Consider the following 13,569-nt stretch of genomic DNA (forward strand, 5'->3'; position numbering starts at 1 on the left):
GATAAGCAAACCATGGTCTTTATAAATTAATGATCACATGCCCTTGGAAACCTAGTCCTCGTTTTAATTTAAAACAGAAGGTCTTTATTTCTGGGAGGGGTTTCTCACCTCTATTTGGAAGCAGTCAACTATGTATTATCCTTTCTGCCACGGTAGTTCCAGAATATGCCATGGGAAAGATCAAAGCCCTGTATTAATTGCTAGGTAAGATATACTTAATCATTTTATAGTGATATGTTGGGTGGAAATATATGGTACATTCTTCCAAAGATAGATAAAAGCCAACAAATACATAAGGTACCAGAGCATTAGAATCTCTGACTTTTAGAGCAGCACTACTGGTATCAAACAGTGAAACTTCCCCTTCTTCCCAACTGCTCTCCATGTTTCAGCCTAGATGCTGATAGGATTGGAAAGACATTGTTGCTTAAGGAAATGTAAATATGAATTTTGTACTATTTTCATTATAAAAGAATTGTTTTTTTATCACTGATAATAATTAAAGGTGGCTTGATCCTTCAAGGAGAATTAGTAGCTTTCCTAACATCTCTCAAAGCATCAGTCTACAAGTGTGCATGAGGCACACACGTAGGCATGAATAGCTGTGAATTTTCCCTATACTTAAAACACATGCCGAGCTCACTAGGCTTATCTGTTCTTAAGGAAGGAACACTATAAAGCTGCTTTAAATGAAAACCATGAGTAATAACGTGAGATTTAGTTTTGCAAATCTACAACCTCAAATCCTTAGTGATTAGGGGGAATTAATTTTCATTAGACCTGTCTCCTGCATAGATAGTTAAGCCATCTAAAAGACTGGTGTAAGAAAGTGAAGTTGATGTTTCTGACAAGAAACCTCGGCACAGAGATTGTTCCATTCATGCTATGTAGAATTTCAATCAGATTCTTAAGTCTATTTCACATATACAGACAGTGTACAAAGCACTATCTCAAACCAGAAATTCTGACTGATTTGGATAGAATTTATGAATGGAGTGTTTTAATACTGGAAGAATTGTTGAACCCCACAGGAGTCACGTGTGGATAATGGATGAGTGGAGCATAACACTGAGGGTCACCGAGTTCCCTGAGCTTAGTCTGATGTGAGCTTACTCTAGGATGCTTACCATCTCCCTGTTGAGTTCCTAGCTCACATAACACATCAGCAGGGAGAACTGTGATAAGAAACAACACTTCAGCTGAGCAGTTGCCAGGGACAGAAAACCAGCGTATTCAGATGAATCCCAGCTTGACCTCTGCGGGTGGTGGAGGTGCTGTTTTAAATCTTCCCTGAAGTAGAAGCTTTTGAGTTTGCAAGTATTTTTTCTTCCAGTTAGTGAGGGCACTAGGAACATTTATCTTGGTTCTGACTTGCTACAAAGTGTTGAGGATGCTGGAAAGTCTCTGTAGAGCACTCTGCCCTTTTAATTTAATTTTTTTTAAAAAATTTTTCCAGAGGCTGTGGCTATTCTTTGATATTTCTCACCTAGACCTTCTGGCTGATAAGAGATGGTGTAGTGTGTCTTCTTTTTTTTGTCCATATCCTTTTATACTACTATAAATTCCCTAACAAGAAGCAGCACTATGCAGCTAGCCTGAATCTGGTAGCTTTGCTGGCTGCAGTGTTAAATATCCTAGACAATGCTGAATGTCTCTTGAATCTCATTCAATTTGCTGATTGCTGGTGGAAAATGAGCATCACTAGAGCTGAAGCTCTCACCCTGAAGTTATAAGTAATGTTCTAGAATATGTTTACAGGCTTATTAGAATAACTAAAACTAAACAACTACCAAACCCAGACAGCTCCAGAAATAGAACAAAACTGAGAATGAAACGGTGGAACTGAGACTTGGTAGCCATCTGTTTACTGAATGGATTTCCCAATCCTTGATTGTATCCATATTTATTTATGCTTGACAATGTTTTATTAAAAACTTAAAGAATAGTCTTATAATGTAAATCTGAAGCTTGGGTTGAACAGAGTAAAAAGGGATGCAGAACCAAGTGTGTACAACCCTCTCGTAAGCGCTCAATCTGACTGCAGATTAGAAAATGGTCAAGTCTGATATCAAAATACTTAGAGGCAAAATATTCCTTCTTAACAAGCAGCTGGGTCCTTATTACAGTAGTGCTACTCTTCACACCCCATCCTGCGAGATGCACAGTCTTCCTAGGCATCACTGAAACTGAGCTCCAAATACCTTGTGCAGTGAGGTCACTACAAAGATGCTTTCAGACTTCAAAGGTGGGCTCAGAGTCCATTCTTACAGCAATTTCCTGTGTAAGGCATTGATGAGACAATAGATCCCTTTATGAGGCTCTGTTTGACTACAGAACTGAGCAATTTTTCACATTATATTTAATAAATCCCTCAATAGCCTCTTAAAAGGACCTATGTTAAGATACAATCTTGGCATGAAGGTACTTCCAGAGGTTTAATGACCTTTTGCTTTTTGAGGTGTTCTTTATTTAAACTAATGAAAATGAGCTCCACTTAAAAGGCTTTTAAATGCTGATTAAAAATTAAATCAGCTGTTCATTATCCCCAGGTGGCCTTGTTCTAAGAGCAGTAATTCAGAGAGAGTCAAACAAGTACTCTTTTTAAAAGTAGCCAGATTTCAGGTTAGGAGGACTTTACTAAAGCTGTTTGTTAATCATAAAACTTTCAACTTGTAATGAAAATTTGTCTGCAAACACTGGACTTTACCTCTCAGTTTCTATCCCATGCTTATTGAAATGTGGAAAAAAAGCAGGCACATTTCTGAAGATTCCTTGTGGCACATACAACAGAAATGCAAACCATTGTAGTGTTTTGCAAACAACAAAAATACTGACCTAGTGGGTACCATCAAATTAATAACAATAAACTGAGAAATGAGCTACAGAAAGTCTCGCTATGTATTTGATTATCTTGCTCTGGGGCTGGAAAAATTTCAGAAGCATTTACAGTACAAATCATGATGAATGATGATGATGAAAATTCAATGGATTCGCTTTTGGGGTTTTGAGGTCTTTTTCATTATGGCTGCTGGGAGCAGTGGCTTGCAATTTAGGTAGTTAAACATGATGTAAAATGCTAAAGAACAAAATCTTCAAGCTTATAAAGTATAAGTTATCTGGAAACACAGACATTTAATGCTGGAACACCTAGATTGTTATACAGATTTTTGTCATGTACTTTTTAGTTACAAAATTTCACTTGATAGGGTACTTGCTGATCTTGAAATGGCAGCTTAATTACTAAGTGACGTACTTGAACAGAGCAAAATATTCATGATCATTTTGAGAAATGAAACAGTGTTACACATTGCAGAACTCTGAGTCCTGCCGTGGACCATGGATAACACTTTCGTTCTTGTTTTTTAGTTTTTGTTTGTTTGTTTGTTTGGTTTTTTTTTAACAGACTCTTTCCTCTTTATTACTTGCAGTAAAATGAGTGCCTAAAGGTTACTGGGGGAAATATACTGCAGAGTATTAGGGGAGCCATGCAGCTTTGTTACCTTGTCCCTTCTGCAGCTGGAAGAGCTGAAAAAACAAGACTCTGTTGGCTAAAATATTTTAAATTCCCTATCATGAACAGACACTGAGCCCTTCACTCCTACTCCTGTCTAGCAGAGCTATCAGTTAATTTGCCTGTTACAGCAGCTGCTTTAGGGATGCACTAGAAGTGCATCCTTGTATTCACACGTTGTTTTAAAAGCCTGGCAGAGCTGAACAGAACTATCTAACCCAACTGGCAGCAAGGAAAACTGGCCCAGTGGAAGTGGACGACTATTACTTCTTTAACCCCCTCTCCTGAATGCTTTGTCTGGTAAAATTTGTAGGTGGCCAAGACACTCTTGTTTCCATGTTTATGAACAGGAGAAGAGGCTGGGCTGGTGATGTTATGAAGACAGGGTTGCAGAGATATGAAGGTGTCCCACTAGCTCGTGGGTGGTTTATGCAGTCACACTCACGCGCCCTTTACCTCGTGACTTTCTAATGGGTTTTGGAATTGGGCACATGACACCAGGGAATGCAGTGTGTGTGTCTGAGGTAAAGAGCAAACATCTCTAAATAGGATGCCTGGCTGGAGAAGTATTCAGACTTTGGTCAGTGAAACGTTAATTTCCCTCCTGACTCCCAGGTTAAAAGAAGGTCTTTTTTAATGTCATCATTGGAGAAACAATAATATGAATCATACTGTGAGAGTCACATAATCGTAGTGTGAGATTCAGCTCTAAACGTCAAATACTAGGAATCCTTTCTGCTCCAGTCCTGATGCAGAACATATTGTAATACACTGGTAACCACATGTCCAAAATAATGAAAACATGGATGTTTTGAAGAATGTCCTTTGCTGATAGTTGTATTTAATTATCTAAGCTAATTGGACAAAAGTTATTTTCCAATGTAAGGAGTATTCTTTGTAAAAACTCCCACAGTTCCTACTGGTAAAGAAGCTTCACTGTTCTCTGCAGAAGAATAATGTTTGCAAAAAGATCAGTGCTTTGAATGCAAAAAGCAAAAATCTGTAAATATGGAAAAGTATATTAAACATATATGAATGGGGTAACCCTAGCTATCTGTATACATTAGTGCTGCATGTTGTGTTGTACATGCAGCAAAGATAGGATTCCATTCTTCTACCTGTCATGTAATGTTATTATTTCTTAGCACATATGTAGGAGCCTATATGATGAGCTATGCCTTTTGAGACAAATATAGAGAAATGGCAGGTATGTACACACTAATGAGTAAAGAACTTAGCGTAGAAGTTTTACCTTGAAATCTACTCCCTTCTGCCTGACTGTGATTTCAGAAAAATCCTATGGATTTTTAGCCTTTTTTTTCTCTTTTTCTTTTTTTTTTTTAAAAACACAACAAATATTTTTTTTTTTCTGAGTGGCTGTAAGAAATTGTTACTTCCTGTCCAAAGAATTGTTTTATATTCCCTCTGCCTCATCTGGATACAAAATGATTTTCCATGGGAAGGGAGATCTCTATAGAGAGTTCAGAACAGTGTAAGCAGGGAAAAGAAATTTAACAGGCTCAAAAGACTGGGAAAGAGAAAATATTACTGCAAAGGCTTGTGTTTTGAATAGCTTGTCTCTAATCAGAACAAAAAAGGTACCAGGTTCTTCCCTCTCATCAGCAGCTTTGGAGCTTTTTCACAATTGGAGGGCACTGTTGTTCTCATTGCTAGTAATATTTTAGAAAATCTTAATATGAATAGAGATACCCCTCCAAAAATCAATTTTTTCCCCCCAGTAGTCAAGACTTCTGTAATTAGTTCCAATATGAGATTCAACACCACTGTGGACTTTTGCTGGGCGGGTCTGGAAAGATTATTGATGGTGGATGTTATTAGTGATTGCACAACCCCTCCTACAAAGCCCTCCCAGGTATCAATAGGCCCTTCCATGCCACTGCAGGCTTGTGGGGATCTGGAACAGTGTTGAGCATCTTTCAGCTGTGGCCTTCTGGTTGGACTTGATGATCCAGTGGGTCTCTTCCAACCTGGTGATTCTATGATTCTATGATTAACTTGCTCATGTGAGAGCATTACTAAATGAAAATGATTCCTAGCCCTTGGACTAGATCCAAAGGTCTCGTGTTTTCAAGTGCTTGCTGTTACCGCATCCTGGTCTAATGAGCCTTGTTTACTTACGGGAATAAATCACGGGCTCATGTGAAGCACGTCAGCCCTCTAGATGATGTATCAGGGCAGAGAGGAGCTGGTCATATTTCAGTTTGCTGTACTGTCAACCTAAATAGAGCAGCATTCTCAGTCTCATTTAGATGTCAGAAACAATCTAGTCAAAATAGCACAAAACTCTGGTTAGATTTATTCATCCTTCTCTTCAGACTAAATTAGTCGAGTTGAAACACGGTGCCTCCTTAAGAACAGTTTAAGCTGAGCCTGAGTGTTTACTTGGACAATAATGCCAGTTACACCAGCTCTGCTGATAGGTGGTAACTTGTTTAGTGGCTCTGACTTTACTGCTCCAAAATGCGATGTTACATCCTTTGTAAAGTTAGACTATTTTTTTGCTTCTTTCTATTTTTTCGACTGTATTCAGTGATTACTTTGGAGTAGTTTTTACTTGGAAATAGTTTTGTTTAAAAGCACATTCTTGATTTATGGGTTATGTCTTTCTTTACACAATGACAAGACTCCTCTACATGTAAAAATAATTACACTCGAAAAGCAGATGTAATAATTAGAGCCTTTGAATAATTATTTAGTTCAGGCATCTCAAAGAAGGAACAAGATTGAGATAGAACACTAGTCAAGCCTTCAGGTTCTTACTGTTCATGCTGTTGAAGAAAAATTTTATGGACAAGATGATTCTGAGTTGTCCAAAGACATTTACATGTGTGATATGAAATAGATGCAGCCGTCATTCAAATACTCTTAAAGAATACTAATTTTCCAAGCAGTTTATTACTATTACATAGAGAACAGCGAACTGGGTATTGTTACTGTACTGGGAAAAGTAATAAAGACTTATTGTCAATAGTTTTATAATCAAATCTTGAGGAGAATTAATTACTTTGGGCAGACTTAAAGTTTAACTTTATTTAGCAGCAAGGAAGATGTGTATCAAGAAAGTACAACCCTATTTCACTTTTTAATTGATTTAAGGCTCAGAAATCTTCTGAGGAATGCCAGAAATACAAGTGATATTCTTAAGTGATAGAATCTACATTTACATCTGCCATTTTCTGAAAGGTGAGTAAAACCTTACATATCTGAGTTCTTATGTGCTTGAGCAGCCTCCAGCATAACGATTATTGTTTCCAAAGTCCATTTTGACTTAATCTGAGAAGATTATCTATGGATCAGACTTATTCTAAGACAAAAGAACAGGATAACTTTGCCAGAAAAGCCTATCATATCCCAAAGCAGTGACATTTTGTTAGGTTTTGCCATTGCCAGCATGGAAGCATAAAGGCCTTATTATGGGAGCTGATGTTGGCCTTTAAAAAAAAAGAAATCCTAAAAGCACAGAGGATCTTGTGATGAAACTCCCCAAGTGAAGGTGTGAGCACTTGTGCCTGGAAGAACTGAAAAATGGTATTTGAAATAGGTCAGGTTATTTATATAACTGTAGGCAAACACACCCTCAAGCTTTCCTTTGGGAAACTCTACAGAAAACTCTATCTTGTTGCTGTGGAATAAGTTTAGTCTCATGAAGTAATTATGAAGTCAAGTGCGGGACACTGAGAACAAAGAGGGTGTGGAAGGAAGCTGCAAGCTTCATTCTGCAGAGAGGAAACAGGGATAAGATAGGGTTGACAGGACTATCAGCTCTTAGACCACAGAATCAGACTAGAACTTGTCTGAAATAACTTTGCCATCATACATACTATGTGGTCATCAAGGCCTCAGTGCTGTTTTGTTCTTGCTTTCAGTCCTGGCTTGACGTACTCTTGTCCGGATGGCAAAGATGTAGGTGACTGGGGCACGTGTGCTTAACTGAACATTTTAACACCTACATGGAATGCTCCTGAAAGCTCCCATGACTGACTTGCTGTCTTCTTTGGCATCTCCTACATATGTATCAATTGGAATTGAAGAAAGGGTCTGTAAATAATTCCCTCCATCTACCTATTCTTGCTGTTGCAGGAATGTTCCTCCAGTGCTTATAAGGGAATGTCCAGCCTAGACCTTCCTGGAGCAGACTCCAGACATGCCATAAAGACAGCTAATGGAAAAGATGCAGTAAATAACCAGCACACTAAACAACCCAAAATTTAATTCCAGCTTATGCTACAAAATCTGTACTTATTTCTGCAGGCTCATGGGTTTAATTCATTCAGAGACTGGCTTGTTTGCTGTGTTTGTGTCTGCTACTCTATCAGTGTCAACATAAATTTCCAATAGTGCTATAGAAGCATCTATAAACTATCTTGTAAATGCTGAAGAATGAATCAGTAAATAATATTCTTTCATCCATCAGTCTAGTGGTAAATTCAGAAAATGCACTGCTGATATCTTAGGACCTGTCAAGCTTTCATTTTCATAGGAAAATAATTCCTATCACACATCAAATACAAGAATACAATACATCTGTACAAATGTAATATCGGGTATTGTTATGAGGGTGTAAAGAAAAATAATCATAAGGACTTGAGTAATTAATCACTTGAAGACTCCAATTCATTTTGTTGTTCATTCAAAACAAACCAAGCGAAGATATGGAGAGTCAGTCAGCCTTAAAAATTGTTCAGCAGTCTCTTAAACCTCATAAAAGGAAGGTGATTTACAGTAAAGAAGCATCTTTGAAAAGTTTCTTTTCCTCTTTTTTTATCAACTTGGAGATGTGTTGGCAGCTGAGATACGACCAACAAGTCTTTTCACACTCCAGACTTTCTCCAGACCACTTCAAGCCAATATCCCATTTAAGTTTTCAACTAGATAATTTGCCTTCATAAGCTAGGAGCACATCTTTAGTGTTGAACCCCTGAGCTCCCCCTTTTTCGGAAATGCTGCAGTGGCTATTGCTGAATGTTGGCCTGAATGCGCACCTTACACGTTCAGGCCAACAAAGCCAACGACCGAAGGAAATAGGGATGTTTACCTGCCTTACCTTGCAGAGATCACTGGTAATCGACAATTCAAGGCTTACAGCTGAGGTTTCTCCAACAGCTTGGATACAGGGAGAATTGATTTCATGGCAGAAGAAGAAAGATGCTAATGAATCTCACATTATTTTCTAATACCGTTTTGAACATTCATCCTTCAATGTTCAAACCTTCTTGAGAACATTCTCTAGGCATGAAACACCCACATTGTGGTTTTTACATGCAAGAAAGAATTTGCTGTTCTCAAAATCTTGTGGAAACATATGACCCCTACAAACGTGGAATTTAAAAGTAATATCTGCTTAGTGCTGAATACTCTTTGCATTAAATGTTTTAACTGAGATTTATTACACTAAATTTATAACCTCTTAAAGATGATGTAAGGGTCTAGGCCTGCATAATTAGAAAGGCAGAGTGTTAATGCTCACATATTGAAAACATCTGTACCTAAAGTAAGGGAAAATAATATTAGGATAATATCTTGGCTGCAGTCTTACAAAATGCTTGAAGTTCCCTGCACTCTCCCCCAATAACAAAATGTAAACCTGCCTATTCAGTCAAAGGTTTGTCAAGACACGGTTTCACAGTAGTTTCTAACCCATCACAGCAAGTCAGTGTAGGTCTACTAAATCTCCATTGAAAGGTCTTCACGTAGCTATGTTCGCTGATCCTTCATTGCCTGCCTTCTATTGAACCAGAGGATTTCTTGAGAAAGTAGTTCTTTTTTCCTCCCCCTGGTGGCAGACATTCTGGCCTCAAACATGTTCCCCCATTCCCCTTTCCCTGCTGCCTGTCTACAATGAACAGAAAGCTAGGGTGAAGAACCCAACTGGGAAGAGGAGCAAAGAGCAAGCAGAGCTCATTTTTGACTGTGGAGATGATTCTGGATCCAATAATGCTTCCCTATGGCTTCTATGCAATTGTGCTGATTCCTACTATCTTCTCTACTCATTTAAGCAATTAACACAGTAGATGTTTATCTTCTATTCTCTAAAATTTGTTATATAAGTTGCTACTTGTGTGAAAGTTTAGACCATTAATGTACTGGCAGTGTTAATATTTAATGATCTAAGGCATGGGGAGGAAGAAGGAGATCAATATTTGTGCAGTGTTTTCCACCTCTTAAGAGAGCTACAAATTTTTTCCTCTCTTCTGTGTATCCATGGATTACTAATATTAATAGAAGCAAGCGCATTGACTAGGTTCTGAAAGTGGGCTCTCAGTCTCATAGTTATTTCATTCTAGCTGTTCATACTGGTAAAAGGAAACCAGAGGCTTCCTGGCTTCTCTAACATGAACATGTTAAAAAAGTGAGAAATCTTTCTTCTCTGAAAAGGGAAAGTCTTTCTCTTACTGATATGGCTCGTCTTGATAAATCCTCAAGTCTTTCAGGATTAAAAATGAGAAATCCATTTCTAGCATGCACATGTCTTTCAGGGAAGGTTTTTAAAGGTACAGAAGAAAGGGGGTAGAAATGCAGTAACATATGGGGGAACCTTTGAGGCTGAAGTCAGTTGGGTTTATTTTCAGCTACTCAGTAATCATTGGTTTCTCTTGAGACTGCTCTGCATTGATGAGGTGTTCATTTCTTCATACACACAATCTTCCAATAATGTAGCTATTGTACATAAATTGTCTCTCCCTGCTTATAAGAATTCACAGTGTGTAGCAAGCTATAATTTTTTGCACATTTCTCTGTGGCTTGTCAAGGACCTGCACCCACCAGCCTACCAGACTGGACCTTACCTTTATGTCTCTGCGGAATGACTTCTCATGTATTGCTGGGTAGATTGCTGGTCATCGTTAGAACAATAAACATAGTCCTTAATTGGTCTCTTCTCAGAGACATTGTCTGCTTTTCCCAGCTGCATGGTTGCATGCTCAGGAATTGCTTGCTGTTGCAAATTATTAGACCTGTGTCATGGGTGTAACATCTTGGCTGATGCATAAGAGAATTCTAAATAGCAGCATAGGGAAATGACTTCTTTTCATTACACTGAGTCTGTGATTAAATTCCAAAGGAACTTTTCACAGACTCTTAACTTTTGGTTGCTTAACTTTTGGGTGTCTGAATTTGCTTTTGAGTATCACAAAATGATTAAAAAATTACCTCCTGGGACTGCCAGTGCATGTGGTGAGACATAACTGAAGAATTGGGCCTCAAACCCAAGAAATACTTCTACTCAGAAAATTGTGCCTTGAGAGGTTAGGCTGACAGACATCCTTTTGAGTCTCAGCCTGACTAACTTAAGGTGCAGCATTAAAGGAACTTTCAGAGGTGAACCCTAGGAATGAATGAACTAATGTGTCTTCACCAATGTGGAACTGGCTGCAGGACTGACTGTTCACATGAAGATCATCTGCTCAGAGACAATAACTGTGCCAGTTTCTCACATGGAGAGAAGGGGAGGGGAAGATATCTAACATACGCTCTACAAGTAGCATACATTTCACATATTGAATTTAGGATGACAAATACCTGCTTTTGTGTGCATTGCAGAATTTTATTTTAGACATGTGATGTATGGTATTTCAAATATTACATGATTGGATGCAAACGTACTGTATACTTAACAACTGAGATCACAAACTTGGTATACACGCTGATGACCTCAATTATATTGATGACATATATTTAGAGTGTGCATACAGTCATGGGAGTCCCTTGGTCAAATGTGTTTTCATTCAATTTCACAGAAGGTTTGTTCATCCTCTATGAACTATAACCTTATGCAAAATATAATTGCTCTATATTTTTAGTCAGCTTTAGTCAGGCTAGGATAAGGAATATAATACTAATTCAGTGTTCCTCCCCATGCCCAGAATCTGAAAGAACTGAACACAATGCTGCTGCTAATGTGCATAGTAACATTAGTCCCTGATTATTTTATCGTTGCTTTATATTTGTTGTGCCTGATAGCTGATACAATTTTGAGCATGTGGTTTAAAGAGCAGTAAACCGCTGATTGTTCAGTTTTAATCCGATAGAAAAGAACTACTGCTATCACGAGACTAGGTAGGAGCAATGTGTTGTGCTCTTTGCCCTGCCTGCCTCCTCTGCTGCTGTGTTCAAACCAGGGCAGGCAGTTCATCAGCAGCCCTTTCAGGCAAGAGGCTGTATTGGAAGGGCTCCGTCCGGGGTGGTTACAGTTCCCAGTGCCATCTAGTGGTGTTCTTCCTGAAAATAACTGGAAAAAAGAGACGTAGAAAGGAATTCAATTTCCCTGTATAATTTGCCACCAGTTTGGTGAATTCTTCCTATGTGAAATGGTTAAGGAACTGTAATAAGTGTTGGTCTAAACTCAGTGGAAGACTCAAACAGGCTCCCTTTTTATACCTATGCACGGTCCTCTGCCCTTGCATGGACCCTGAGGTAGCACTGGGATTAGGGAAAGGCCGAAGGAATGGGAAATTGGAAGAATCAGAAACAGAATGCTTCAAGGGATGCTTATTTTCTGCACAGTGCTATGGTGGCCCCATACATTGTCTTTCAATCCTTGTCTCATCCTCTGTTAGGGACTGGAAGGTAAGCTAGCTGAAAAAAAGCCTGGGATTTGCCTATTATTATTTACCTGAAATTTGTAATGCATTCATTTAACCTGATAAAGCAAACAGCAAGAAAAGCCTGTTTCTCTGCTCTTACCCCTCCCTCCCATTCTGCCAAGGCCCCTCCTAAAAGCTCCTTTTTATATCTCACAGGCATATGTTTCAATTTTCACTTGCGGGGTGTGATATTTGGTAACATACGGATGAGTCATATTAATAAGTTTGTGAATCAAAACACAAACCGCCCTCAATCATTGCTAGATGTACCACAGCCTTTATTCTTGTGGTAGCACCTGTCCAGTCTTAATCACACCGTGCTGTTTACCGCACCTGGGCTTTTCTCAAATGTGTTAAACCTAGAAACCTCACCAGTTCTAGCTCCAGCAGGAGTATCTTTCTGCTTTTCTGAAGTGAATTCTCATTTTAGGCCAAGAAAGGGCTATGAAAATTCTCTAACACAAGCCATCTGATAAGTCTCTTTTTAAAGCAACAAGCAATGAAAAGTGTGGGATCCATTTAAGTAGTATTTTTACCTTCAAAATAAAATATTGGCAAAATATAATCAAAATGTTAAGAAAACAAACACTGAAACTGTGTGTCAACATAGCCACATCTGCTATAAGCAGTATGGGAGTATTACTCTGCTGTGAATTGCTATGGTTTTCTAAGCTATAGAACACCAAGAAATCTGTCTCCACATGAGACTGCAGTAATCTCTTCTCATATGACCAAACTTGAAGTCATATCCTACAGTAAAGTCTGTACTTTTGCTGATATAAAATCCCCTTGCCAGAATACAGTGATTCCCAGATCTTACTCACAATGAGATTTCAGGCTCTTCTAAGCCATCTCTTACTGTTTCATGGCCAAGATGGCACAGAACTGCTTCTCCAGTAGGAAAAAATAGACTTAGTGATGAATTCCTGCAGGTGTAATAAGAGAAAAAGAGATAATTTTCTCCAGAAACACTTGACTTTTGTTGGATTATGAATTCCCTCACTGTTCAGGAAAACATACTCAGTCCACATCCCCATTTTCGTTACTTTTTTCCTGACTTACTGGATTGTTCTCATGAGAAGCTGTGCAGGAAGCCTTACAACACTTGTCCTTGGCAATTCTGAGAGAAAGGCAGGAGCCAAGTGTTTACTGCTTACAGATGTATTCCATACGATTTTCCACCAACAAATAAATATTAAATCATTATTCTATGATAGACTAAGGTATATAAGAGGATACATGAGGCATTTGAGGTTACCTAGGAGGGCAATCAGCCCTTTTGGTAATAGAGAGACTCCTAACCCTGAGCTTCAGCTCGAAGTTTGATTCACAACTGGCCCATGAGAAAGGAAAAAAAGAGATCAAACGTGGTATTGTTTAGAGAAGGAAGTTGCTCTTCTGAGAGGAACGGGATGGCACTTCTGTTGATATCAAAGAGGCAGTGTGGGTTATTGC

The 13,569-nt window shown here is 38.6% G+C and overlaps 1 long non-coding RNA gene across 1 annotated transcript in view; it reads left to right on the top strand.

Annotated features, from left to right (window-relative positions):
* Positions 1-1,454: 1,454 nt before the first annotated feature.
* Positions 1,455-13,569, top strand: part of LOC138724375 (uncharacterized) — a 104,161-nt gene continuing 92,046 nt past the window's right edge. The window contains exon 1 of the long non-coding RNA XR_011338011.1: positions 1,455-1,512. This is a non-coding gene — a long non-coding RNA (uncharacterized lncRNA). The remainder of the gene's footprint in view (positions 1,513-13,569) is intronic.

The sequence above is a fragment of the Phaenicophaeus curvirostris genome, chromosome 9 (assembly GCF_032191515.1).
Source record: "Phaenicophaeus curvirostris isolate KB17595 chromosome 9, BPBGC_Pcur_1.0, whole genome shotgun sequence".
In the NCBI taxonomy this organism is placed as follows: Eukaryota; Metazoa; Chordata; class Aves; order Cuculiformes; family Cuculidae; genus Phaenicophaeus; species Phaenicophaeus curvirostris.